The 12,215-nt window shown below is 41.1% G+C and overlaps 1 protein-coding gene across 1 annotated transcript in view; it reads left to right on the top strand.

Moving 5' to 3' along the window:
* The window catches only part of KIAA1958 (KIAA1958 ortholog), a 75,351-nt gene extending 63,550 nt beyond the window's left edge, over positions 1–11,801 (top strand). The window contains exon 4 of the transcript XR_009965910.1: positions 11,630–11,801. The gene's annotated coding sequence lies outside the window, so the exon portion shown is untranslated. The remainder of the gene's footprint in view (positions 1–11,629) is intronic.
* The last annotated feature ends 414 nt before the right edge of the window (positions 11,802–12,215 follow it).

The raw sequence follows: 12,215 nt of genomic DNA, 5'->3' as shown, positions 1-12,215 counted from the left end.
ATTGTTAGTTGATAATACAGACAAAATTCTATTTGTTTTGCTATACAAATGCCATTAAATGAGTTGTCTGTGCACTGGAATTGGAATTATTGTTTCAAAGGGGTCAGGATGCTTTTGCATGATCTTTTATTCTTGTAGTCAGCATTCATTATGCAGCAGTCACTAGATTCTGAAAAAAGCAGTACCTTTTCAAATTTCAATTTGACCTTTTGTAGTTAATAGAGGTTTCATTCACAGTGTTTATAGAAATTGGTGAAGTAGATGCTATCATTGAAATGCAGTGGGATAGTGTTTCATGGGAATGAGGAGAACTGTTAAGCTATTTCACAATACTTTGGGAATCTGCCTTTGCAGTTTTTTGGTTACTACTGTTTTATACAGTCCAACATATCAAAAAAAACGCAATGAAACAGCGAAGTGAGGGAAAAAGAATTCAGTTTTGGACAATTATACTGTATTATGCTAGAAAACTAAACTCTTAAAATTAATTTTACAGATACTATCTTTGCCAGTTCAGCTGTTATTTTTGTAATCAAAACCAACTTTCTAACATTCCAAATTGATCTACTTTCTGAAGGCTGTAATCATCTTGCCAAGACTGCCCTCCTTACAATTATAGCGTGTCTCTACTAGCCTGAATCGCATGTAGCCTTAAGTCTGGTTTACCCTACACGGTCTCTGACAGAATTCCTCCTTTTCTTCTACTATCACGCATTAATACTTTTAGCCTTTGTCACATTTCCAGCCTGAAAACAAGCTAAAGCAGGAGACACACTTCAGCCTCTATATCTTCAGCAGTATCTATACTTTGCATTAGAATGCATGTAGCTAAGGCGAGGCAATAGTAACTGGCTTCAAACTGATCTTGATAACTTCTGTGAAGGAAGACTCATAGCAAGGGGTTTGGAACCAGATGATCTTTAAGGTCAACACAAATCATTCTGTGATTCTATGAAGACAAATCTTGTAATGGCTCTGAGGCTGAAGGTGCAGAGAATGATGACTGCAGTGTAAATCACTTTGTGGGAACTTTGTTTTCTGCATGGTTCTTGTAGTTGAGATCTTGCAAGCTTTGCCTTCCATGAGAGCTTTGTCTGTAAGTGTCTTGCCAGACCGGGTTCTTCTGCACAAGGCTGGGTGCATGGATGTGAAATGCAGGTGCAGAAATACCCAGAGCATTCAATGCTGCACAGACAAAATGTGACATGAAACCTCTTAATGGGGTTAGAAAGATGTCAGGGGAAAAAGTGGTGAGAAACTGATTTTGCACCTGTTTATGGCTTTGCCTGCTAGCTGGGTGGTGCTGCTGCTGGAGAGGATTTGGTGCCAGTTCTGCAGAGCATTGTGGGAAGTGCATGGCTGTACTGCCTGCTTCCACACAGCTCGGGCTGTGAACCTGCTAAGCTGTAAGCACATGACTATCCCCTTTGGAACAAATGGGTCTGAATTGTGCAGGGACGGACATTGCTTGGACATAGTTGTGTTGTAGTGCTTGTTTTTGTCAGTGTGACCCATCTACCTCAGGGTCATATTGAGACCTGTTAGGGAAGACCAAATATTCAAGACTGGAAGTAAAAGAAGTGGCAGACTATCTAAGTATTATGAAGGCAGTGGAAAGGCAGTGGAAAAGCCCAGCAATCATAATGGCAGTTTTTGTCTTCTTTTTCTAAAGAAGGCAAGCATAATCCTTATCCTTTAATATCTTACCTTGTTTTACACTGGAATTAGAAAATCTTTTCCATTTGTTTTAATTATCTGCTGGCTTTAACTCTGCCTTTGAAAAGCATTTTTTGCTATGACAACCCTTGGTCTCATAGTGAGCAACGCTAGGGAGAAACAGCTAAAGTAAGACTTCTATCTCTCCTTGCATGCAATGTTTAATCTTTCTAATCTTTTAACATGAATGTATTTTCTCCCATTTTGTAAATTCATTACCAGTGTTTCTTCCCCCAAAAAATGGTTGAAAAATGTATTTTGCTTTAACAGAACCAAATTTCCATCTAAAACTGTGAATTCTCTTAAGTGACCAATTCATTCTCAGAGTTAAACCTCTTGCTAAGGCTAACTTCCAGTCACTGACTTTAATGGCAACTCAACTTTTTTAAGACCAGTTTGTAAAAAAGTAGATTTTTGTTAATGCTTTTATTTTGTTTTATAATAAAAAGATTCACTGTCTTGCCAAATAAAATGACAGTAATAATATTAATAATGATAATTCTATGCATTGTGTGATTCAGTGATGTTGCTGTTGAACTTTTGCACGTTTTCAAGATGTTCTGATGTTTGTGTGTTTCTGTGGTACTTGTAAAAATGCTAACCATTGCTGCTATAATCACCGCCATTGTAGGTAAATGAAAACTGTACTATGAAGCTGTGCCAGTTAGAGTGTATTTTGTGTGTCATGGTAATACTCTGCATTCTGCTGTTCATTTCCTCTTTTAAGCCAGTATTTAGTGCCTTCTGTAGAAGGAATCAATATGTTGTGGTAGACAGGAGGTGCCAAACTTCTAATATCTTGTTCTGCGCAGATGATCACTTACCAGCTTGAAAACTAAAAAAAAAAAAAGAAAAAAAAGGAAAAAAAAAATCTTGAACTCTCAATCTTTCTTTAAAGTGTCTTCTTATTAATTGTCATTTGGGTAAAAAACCTTTAATAGGGGTGAAAAGAAGCCATCTTCCCCAACTACGCCTCCTGCAGCAGAAGTCTGCCAACTGTGAATTGAGGGAACACGCAGTACCCAAATGTTCTTGTTGGTAAGGGATCTAGTGATTAGCCAGGGCTGCCCAAGTCATTGCAGAGCATGCTAAAATGCCATTTAATGCAATCAACCCTCTGATTACCATCAGAAATTGTTAGCTCTCTTAATACTTGTTAGCCTGCCCTTGTAAACAAGTGTCAGCCTGGTCAAGTGGTGGATTCCATTCCCTGTTCCGCCTCCAAAGAAGCCACACGTTGCTGCCAAATGAGACTTGGATGAAATTCAAGCCCAAGATTTTTGGTCTTGTTCTTTCCAACTGCTTTCATGGCAGACAAGCCTTGTTTATCAAAATTCTGACATTGCATTTTCAGTTCCTGTTGCACCCTCTGCTTAGAATCTGGCAGTATAGCAAACAGGCACATGCATACACATTCATTTTCATTTTGATGAGATTTTGACAGGCTGAAATTGTACCACACTGTAATCATACAACAGAAACAGGCAGGAGGGAAATGCGAGATGTTCATCTGTGTAGTTCATTTCCCAGCCACCAGGCATCGTCCAGTGAATCTAGGCTGGTCTTTAATATTTTGTGTGGAAAAGAGAAAAAGCTAACCATCAGTTTTACATCTTTACTGAGAGCTGAAAGCCTGTTACATATCTTGAAAAGGCTTTTCAAATAAGAATACCAAGTCACCAGAAAAACTGTATGATTGGGAAAATAAGAGTGCATTATATTCATCCTTACAGGTACTGGTCTAGAGTGATCTCTGCTCCCATCTCTTGGAGGGAATGGGGTTCTCTTGAGAAATGCTAGGCCCTTTTACTGTCCATTAAAAACTGGTAGCTTCTTCAGGCTTGTTTTGCCAGAGCAGATGCCAGCTGAGACCAGTTTTCTCCATTGTTTTGCTTGTCTGACATTAAATATGTTGAATATGTAAATAAGCAGTGGTACATGGTCTTATTTTATGTATTTCTTCCATTTATAGCTAGATCTGAGGCTCCATGGTCCCACCAGTTCCACTAATTGTCTTACCAATTAGTCTTCATAGCTTATTTTATGTGTTGGTCCAACTTAAAAGAAAGGAAAAAAATCATATTCTTGCAGTACAGCACCTGTTTTTTTACCCCATCTTCTTCTCTTCCACTGTGAATCTAGATAGAGCTGCATTATCTTCAGCTTAGATTTAAATCAAGAAAGGAACCAGTATCCTTTATTTAGCAGTTTGCACTCTGGAAATGCTGTTACGGTTTTATAGGTGTAGACTTGACATCAGGATTTAGCTTGCTGCCTGTGGCTTCAGTAGCTTTTGTTTGCTTTTCACTGTGGTTCACTGGTTTCAAGATACAAACTGGCCGATTTAGATACCACCTTCCAATTACTGTGACGCCTTTAGTGTACTTGTCAGTCCTGTAATTGCCCTTGTCATTGTGTTTTGTGTGAGGTACATTATATCGCAGGACAAGCTTTCTTTTTATTTTTGTTTTGTTTTAGAAATACTGTATCTTGGGCTGTGGTGCTGAAAGCTCTCCAAAACCCAGTGGAATTTGGGGACTTACTTAGCCTTTTTTAGACCCTTTGCAAGCCTCAGCTGTAATCAGCAGTTTAAGGCAGAGATCCTGGCATAAGCAGTGCCACACATCTTCCACTCAAAATGTAGTTTCCCGCATGTAGGACACATCCTTACACAGATCTTTTGCCCCTGCATTAGTGAGAAGTAATATTCTAATGCTTTTTAATGCATTAAGCTCTGCAAATTTGGAATATCTGACAGGAAGGGAGAGATCACTGGATCTTTTTCTGAAAATGTGAGCAAAATTGTCAACTATAGTCCATTTTCAGACCTCATTCAACCCCATTGTCCTTGAATTACTTTCTTTCCAAAGTTGCACAGAGACGTGAGAAAAACAAGCAAAAAGGCTTTGCTGTTGTAAATTAGGAAAGATTTCATAACCTACTCTAAGCCCCAGATCCCCAGATGGGTTTCCAGGGTTGGTTATCTTTTTACTCACCAGCTGGATTGGTTTTGACCTGTGTGGATGCCATGTTGCTATTTCTGAGGTGTCTTTTTAAGAAACAAATTTCATACAGGGTGAAGTTCTTCCCAGGTGAAGAAGTCAACAAAGTTGTCTGTCACCTGTACCAGTTGAGAACTATGTTTTTGTTATGTTGGGTTGTTGAGGGTTTTTTCCTTACTGCAAGACACACCACTCTTCTTTAATTAGAATAAACAAGGGCATGTTGTACTGCTGTCTGCCACACTTCAGTAAGATGCCTCCTTGAAAAATGCTCCTTTAGTGTACTTTCATAGTACAAAAGTGCCCTCAATAAGAAGATGGTACAACCAGAGGTTTTTTTTGTTGGGTTTTTGGTTTTTTTAAAGGTGTCTGAGTTTCATCCCTTTCTCAGTTGTCAGATAATTAGGCTTTGAAAAGAATGATTCGGTTGTATGCTAATTGGAGTATGACATTGACTTTTACTGATCTGCAGATTTCAGATGTCCTGATCTTTCTAGCACTTCAGCTCCATTTTTATTCCCTTGTTTATTTCTCTGAGAAATCTGGTTCTGCTGTGTTACAGACTGATTTCACTGTCCGTACAATGTTTGCTACTATTGTAGTGTGACCTTTAATTTTCATTTTATAAGATATGTATTGGTACAGCCTTAAGCTTACAGAATTAAAGGCCATTTTAAAATAATTGAGATAGGTAATCATCGATGTCTGTGATAGGTGCATGCTTTATTCACGGTATTTTGTCTGTAATTAGGTGTAACAACCAAGTCTTGTGTATTTAATAAACTGTTTTCTGCAAAGTTGACTGCTTTCTTTAATCAAGTGAAAACAATTTACTTGGCAATTTGAAGCATATTGTATACAAAAAACCACAGCTCTCTCTCGCTTTTCAGTGTCAGCATTATCTGAGAAGTTCCCATGGAGCTGTGATGCATTTCAATTAGCAGAGTACAAATAGGCAAGTAATAGTTGCTGTCATACCCTCTTTAACTTCTGGGGCTCTGTTTCACGAAAACATTTAAGCAATTGCTTAAATAAGTCCTTCCCTGCTCAGGAATGTACTTAGAAGCAAGCTTGACTTGAACCATGTAGTCATTTAATCTCACCTAGGTAGAACTGAAAGCCTACATCTTGAGAGCCTTTTTGGATTAAAGTAATTTTCCTGAACCTTATCTGGTTACATCAATTCCAAGGAACAGTTTGGCTTGAAATTATTTATTTTGCACTTAGAATTTCAGCACTATGGTCTGCTCTTCACATAGTTCTGTTTTAAGGTTCATCTAGAATAAAAGTAAATGTGCCTCCAAGGATATGCATCTTTTAAGACAGTTGCTTGTCAAGTCTGACTTCTCTCCATTCAAGAGGTTTTAAAATTAAAAAAAAACACAGAAAACTAAAGCTAATAAAGCCTCTATATTATGAAAATGAAACATCTGGAATGGAAAAAATCCATTGAGAGCCCCAACGCAATTCCGCTGAGCTGTGTTCATGACATGATAACTGTGTTGGAGAACGTCAGAGTGTCTCTGCCAAAGGAACACAAGAGAAAAAGGAAAAAGCCAAATCCCTTGGGGAGCTACCATCTAGGGACCAGCAATGTATTTGTGTTGGTATTAGGACATCAGTGCAGGACAGTAAGAGCTATGTGAACTCTAAACCTCATGGGTGAGGTACACAGAGGACCATGATTTTCACCAGGTATTCTGGGACTGCATTTCCATCACCTGGCAAATTCCAGTAAATAAATCCCCTTCTTGCTGCTTGGTGCTAGTGTTGGGACTGTGTGCTGTGACACAACAGCACATAAAAGGCATCACATGAAAGGTCCTGCCATGGTCCCAGTGTCAAGTGAAAATTAAAAACGGCAGCCTTTGGATGAAAGGACAGAGAAGTGAGATATGGGCAGGTGATGGCCAGGGGATACCAGTGCTTTTGCTGTCTGTTGCAAATGCAAAGTAAACTTGTTGGATTAAATTCTGTATCTTGGATAAAGCTGTCTTCACATGGGTTGAAATTAATGTTCTTTTATTTGCTCTAAAAGGGAGTAGGCTTGTGGTGTTTAATGGCTAATGCAAGTTCAGCTAAGCAAATTGTTAGATTTCTGGTGACTGAACTGCTTTCACTTTTCCCTTTGTACAATGATTTTACCCAGATTGCTGCTTTAAGAACCAGCATGCTGCACAGCCTGTGGAATGGCTGCATGTCCTCTCCTCCTTCTCTCATAGCCAGGTATGACCAGCAGCAGCATACACATGTTGTGTGCAGTCTTGGAGGGTTCAGGCCTTCTGGGTAGCTAGGCAAACAGCTCAGGCTCAGGCAATCCAGAGTACTTACCCGGGATAACCTTGCAAACTGTATAGAGCTTCCTAACTGATGCCGACTACAGCTGAACACTGAGGAAGTTGCTTGGGCTTGGAGACATTGTGACACATTGACTCTTCAGATAGGTTTTGGGGATGGCAAAGTGGGGTCTCTAACTCACTGGTAATTTGCTTTGCAATGTACACCGAAGACAAGTGGAAACTGGCACCTATCCCTGGAAAGATCAATAAGATTTCTTTGTAGTGTAGCATAATGGCTTACTATGTTATGACCTTCACTACTGATAGCATTTAATAATTTTAATTGAATAATTTAAAAAAAATAAGATGGCTATGTATAAGATTTTAAAAAAAAAGATGGCTATGTCTAAGATTAAAAAAAAATTAAGATGGCTATGTATAAGATGGCTATGTCCATTTTTATATGGACACTTTGTTCCAAGGGCCAAATTTCCAGAGGTACCAGTAAAAGAATGCCCATACAAGACTGGCAGCACATGAGCATTCTTAGTGTCTCCTGAAAAATGTGAGGAAACAACACCTGGAAGAGCTTGAAGGCAAAATCCTTCACGTAGATTATTCACCTCAGAGCTCCTTGTGTGCTTGCAAGTACAATATGTTTAGTTATTCTTGTCCCATGCAAAATGCCAAACAGAACAGGACTGGAGAGAAGAACTGCTTCAAATGTACACCAAAGGAAAGGTAAGCCGAGGCATTGAGTGTTGAGGAGATAGGATGCTGCTAGCCATGGAGCCATTGACCTGGTAATACAAGATGATGCCATTCATCAGCGTTTGGAAGGACATTTCTGTGTGTCTTGGTGAGGGATGCTCAGAAACCTTTTGGAGGTGCAGCACAGCCAGATGTTCTCGTGTGCAGAGGGTTCCCTGAGGAAACTGTTGAGCAGACAAGCATTGTCTGTCCTGTAAAGACAGATACTTCTGCAATGCCATCTGCTCATGGGGGGTGCCTCTCCATGTAGTCTGTGTCATTTAGGCTCCTGGGACTGGAGCCCCTTCTGGAAGAGGGACTGGTTACACAGTGGTAAAATGTGGCCATCAAACTGCTCAGCAGACAGGAAACAGGCCATGGTGGTGCTGAGCCAGACACCTGGTGCCTGCATGCCACCTTGGTGGCTCCAAACAGCATCTAAAAGCCTCCTCTTTCCAAACAACAGTGGTATGTGCCATGAGCCTGTATTAATGTCAGCATTATCACACATGGGCTAGCACAGAAATCAGTAAAGGCCAGTTAAAGATGAGTGGAATGTGTGGATCTTAGGAACCTCCAGATATGGCAGAGGTCTTCATTTCTTTGTTTAGGGTAGATTGGTGGGGAGATTAGTATTTTGCATAGAGGGAAGATGAATACAACCCCCAACTTTTCTAATGGAGTGCCACTGAGGCAGTGACTGCTCATTTGCAGTGTGAACAACAGCGAGTGCTGTGTGAGGAGTGGCCTTTGCTTTAGGGGAAGAATGCAGAGATATAACCAGCCTGAGATCTTGTGAGGTTTTATGGCATCTTACTAGCTCATCTGGCAATGTTCCCCTTCTTCCCTCTCCAAACACACACAGAGTGCAACAGCAGGGTAGCATATGCCTATAGACATTTACCATGTGCATTTCAACTTAAAAGGTCTGGTGTGGAGCACCTGCAAACCATCAGAGCTGCATGCACAGTTGTCTGCATTGATGTAGGGTGTGTGCACGTTTTGGCAAGCAATGACAAATGTGTTTTTTTCCTGTATGATGTATCACCTCAGTGACAGAAGTTTGGCAAGAGGGGCTGTGCCTGTGCAGATGGCCTTTCTGTGTGTGACTTTGCAGTGTGCCGCCAGGTGAACTGAAAACGAAGATGACTTTTTTCGAAGGAACCATCATTATTACTGTGCTGTTCAAGTGCTGTTCATTCTAACACCTAGCCTGAATTCCCTGAAGTGTTGTTTGAAAATAAGCCCCCAAGTGACCTCCAGGAAGAGGGAGGCAAAAGACATGTTAGAGGTGAGGGAACAGGGCCTTACAACTTAGGTGCAAGATCTCCTCTACGTTTGTAAGTTACTCTCAGTTACTACAGCAGTTCTGAGTCAGGACTTGTGTGCTTTCACAAGCAGCTTGTGAGCTCCACACATAAAAAGGCTGTCTTATGGGACTTGATCCAGAACATGCAACTGTTGATGTGATTATAACCTGGAGCACCAGCAAGGCCCTTCTGGATATGGGGTGTGTGTTCCTGGCTGCTTAATGCTTTTACAAATTCCGTCTGACTGGTCCAAGTGGGAACGCCTGGCAAGGGTGTAGGTTTTGTAAGTGTCTCTGGCAATGTCCCAGCACCTCCATCGAGCACTCCACGAGGTGTTCTGAAACAATTTAAGATTCCTAGAGCATCGTCTGGCTGCTGACAAGTGATGTCAGGCCAAGAGACTTGTGGTTTCATTTGCAGCCACTGAAGTCAAGGAGGAAGGCAGCATGGGCGTGCCCTCATCTTTAAACAGAGCCTGTGCGCTGGTGTGCTTTTCAAGCAAGATCCCAGCCTTCTTCAGGACAAGTTCACATTGCCTGAGAATGAAAGGGTTAAACTGCTTTCTCATGGACTAAAGAAAGCAAATCTTCATTATGCTGATTTAAACATAAAAAAATAAAAGAAAAAGCAAGGATTATCTGTTTCCTGCAGGAGTGGAAAATTGGATAGTTCTTGTTCCAGCCTTCTGATGATACAACACCCTTACAGATGGTAGCTGATAAATGCCTGCCATCGTTTCATTTCATTTTTATCTTGTTACGCTAAAACTCCTTTGCTGCAAGTATTAAAACTGTCACAATGTACTGCTCACAGTCGCCCTCACTTTCTTACCTGGCTACACTTTCTTTTAGAGCAACTCATGCCAATTTTCGTAGTTTCTGAGGGCAAAGTACCTAGTGAGAAGAAAAGGAAGAAGCAATACAGTCTTTAGTGGCAATCACCATGCATAAGGTGTGAAGCATCCCTGGACAGCTGTCTGTGGATCCTGTTCTGATGCAGCACTTGACTCACTGTCCCAGTTCAGGGCTGCAGTAGCACTGATAAAATGCTGTTACTGTTTGCACTGTCAACTATCAGAGGTCAGCTCAAACCAGATGCCTGTTTTGAAAACCTGGAATTTGGAGAATCCAGGAACTATAACTCAATTTCCTAGTGCATGATAAACCTTGACTTGGAAGGCCACAATCCATCTTAGTCCGTCTTTTCTTGTGGTTCAATAGATCGTCCAAGTGATCCTGTGATTCAAGAAATAGCCACCATAATTTTCACACCAAGGCCTGTCAGAATTAAGACCTGTAGGATTAATCCCAGTATGAGAACTTAAGTGAGGCTGGTGCTGTTATGTCTTTCAAGGCAACTAACACTGTATGGTTAGGCTCTTCGTTTTAGTAGGCTCTTTCCCAAAGTGCTCTTGGTGCTCCCAGAAGAAGTCCTTGGGTGAGCCAGCAGTGTGAGCTTGTTTTGCTTGCAGTGGGTTCTTCAGTCAGGTTTATGCAATCCCTTTACCTTTTATATACTATATTAACAGCAAAAGCTGCAATAATAAAAACCTCTTTTTAAATCACCTCTTCCTAGTGTGCAGAGTTACACCTCTGGGGCTGCAGTAACAGTCCGCTAGGACTGCGGAACGGAAGGTTAGGAGGAGAAATCCAGTATCTCCCAGGAGAGTACCACCTTTTCCCTTTTCCCGCAGAAGTGAGATGGTCATCGTGGGGATCACTAACTCAGCTGTGAAAGGTTGTTCTGAACATCCATGCACTATTTTACAGCTAACATGCATTGGGCTGCTGAATCCATTAGCTGCAGCGCTGTAAGTAGACTTATAGTGGATATAATAAAATTATAGTGGCATCATAAAAATGTATTACTCTTTCATAAAGAATATTAAGTGTCTGAACATCTATAAAAAGGTTCTCCATCAATCTTCTACTTTCAGTGACTGCCTGTGGGGCTGAGGCTCTCCTTTTAAGAAATGCATGCTGCATGTCCACTTAACTCATGGTATCCATCAAGATGCACCTGCCTTTGGTCCATTGAAGCAACAGAGCCTGATTCTGTTGTGCCTAACAGGGAGTAGAGGTGGGTATGAGTGGAAAATCCTACTTGGTTAGCACTGCCAGAGCAGCTTGCATCGGGTGCAGCAGACATCAGTGGTGGTGTGTCACCCTGGCATCTCAGAGTCAGGTCATATAGGTATAGGACAAATATTTCCCTTGCTCCTGAGTTGGCTCACAAAGGAAAAACCTTTGCCTTTGTCACCCACCCACTGTTTCTGCAGCAAGGTAAAACATATGTGTTACTCCTTCTCTATGGCTGGCCCTACATTTTGTGCCATGTGTGGCAGTACATTTTTAGCCTTGTGGAGACATTAGGGTGTTTTTGTGTTGGTGCTCCTCCTGCTGCATCTGAATTTTCAGTGCACAAAGTCGTGGGAAATCATCAGCGAAGAGCTGTGTTTCATCTTCCTTATATTCCTCACATTTTGTGCAAAACACCAAGTTTCTCATAGCCAGGAATGGCAGCATGTCAGTAGGACAAGCTATTTCATCCCCATTTTGGTTTGTTTTCTAAGTGCATTCAACTAAGCTCAGCAAGATTCCTGTGTTTAATTTTGATGATGACCTCAAATACCTGAGTACCAGCTGTGAACCCTAACACCACCAAGGCCACCCTCTATGCTCTCAACGTGTTGAGATACTGGTGCCTGACTAAAGGACTCAGAGATTACATGGACATCACTAAGGTCAGAAAACAGCAAAATACTGCTTTTTCAGTGGTGGCAGCCAGTCCCCCTGGTCGAATGAAGTTATCATAAAGTTTAGAAAGAAATGGGGTTTCAGCCTCCTGTAAGTTCTTGCAGTCGTGGGGACCTTCTAAGATTTGTCTTGGACCTTTCTGTTAATAAAGCTGTAACATTTTCTAACTCACACCCCATTGCCTTTATGGTAGAGCCAGTAGCTTGGAAAACCAGGATGATATTAAAGATTTTCTTGTAGATAAGATTTGTACACAGCCTTGGCCTTGTGCCCCGTGGGACAAGATTTCCTGCTCTTACACTAAGGACATACTGTTTGCATGATTTCTGCTCCCAGAGCGAGCCAGTGCAATTCAGGGCATTTCAGAATTTTTCTCCAAAAATGAACTCACAGCAAAATCAG

The sequence above is a fragment of the Pezoporus occidentalis genome, unplaced genomic scaffold (genome assembly GCF_034315485.1).
Source record: "Pezoporus occidentalis ecotype Australia unplaced genomic scaffold, CSIRO_AGI_Poc_V1 ctg264, whole genome shotgun sequence".
NCBI lineage: Eukaryota > Metazoa > Chordata > Aves > Psittaciformes > Psittacidae > Pezoporus > Pezoporus occidentalis.
This window is presented reverse-complemented; position numbering and strand designations above follow the sequence as displayed.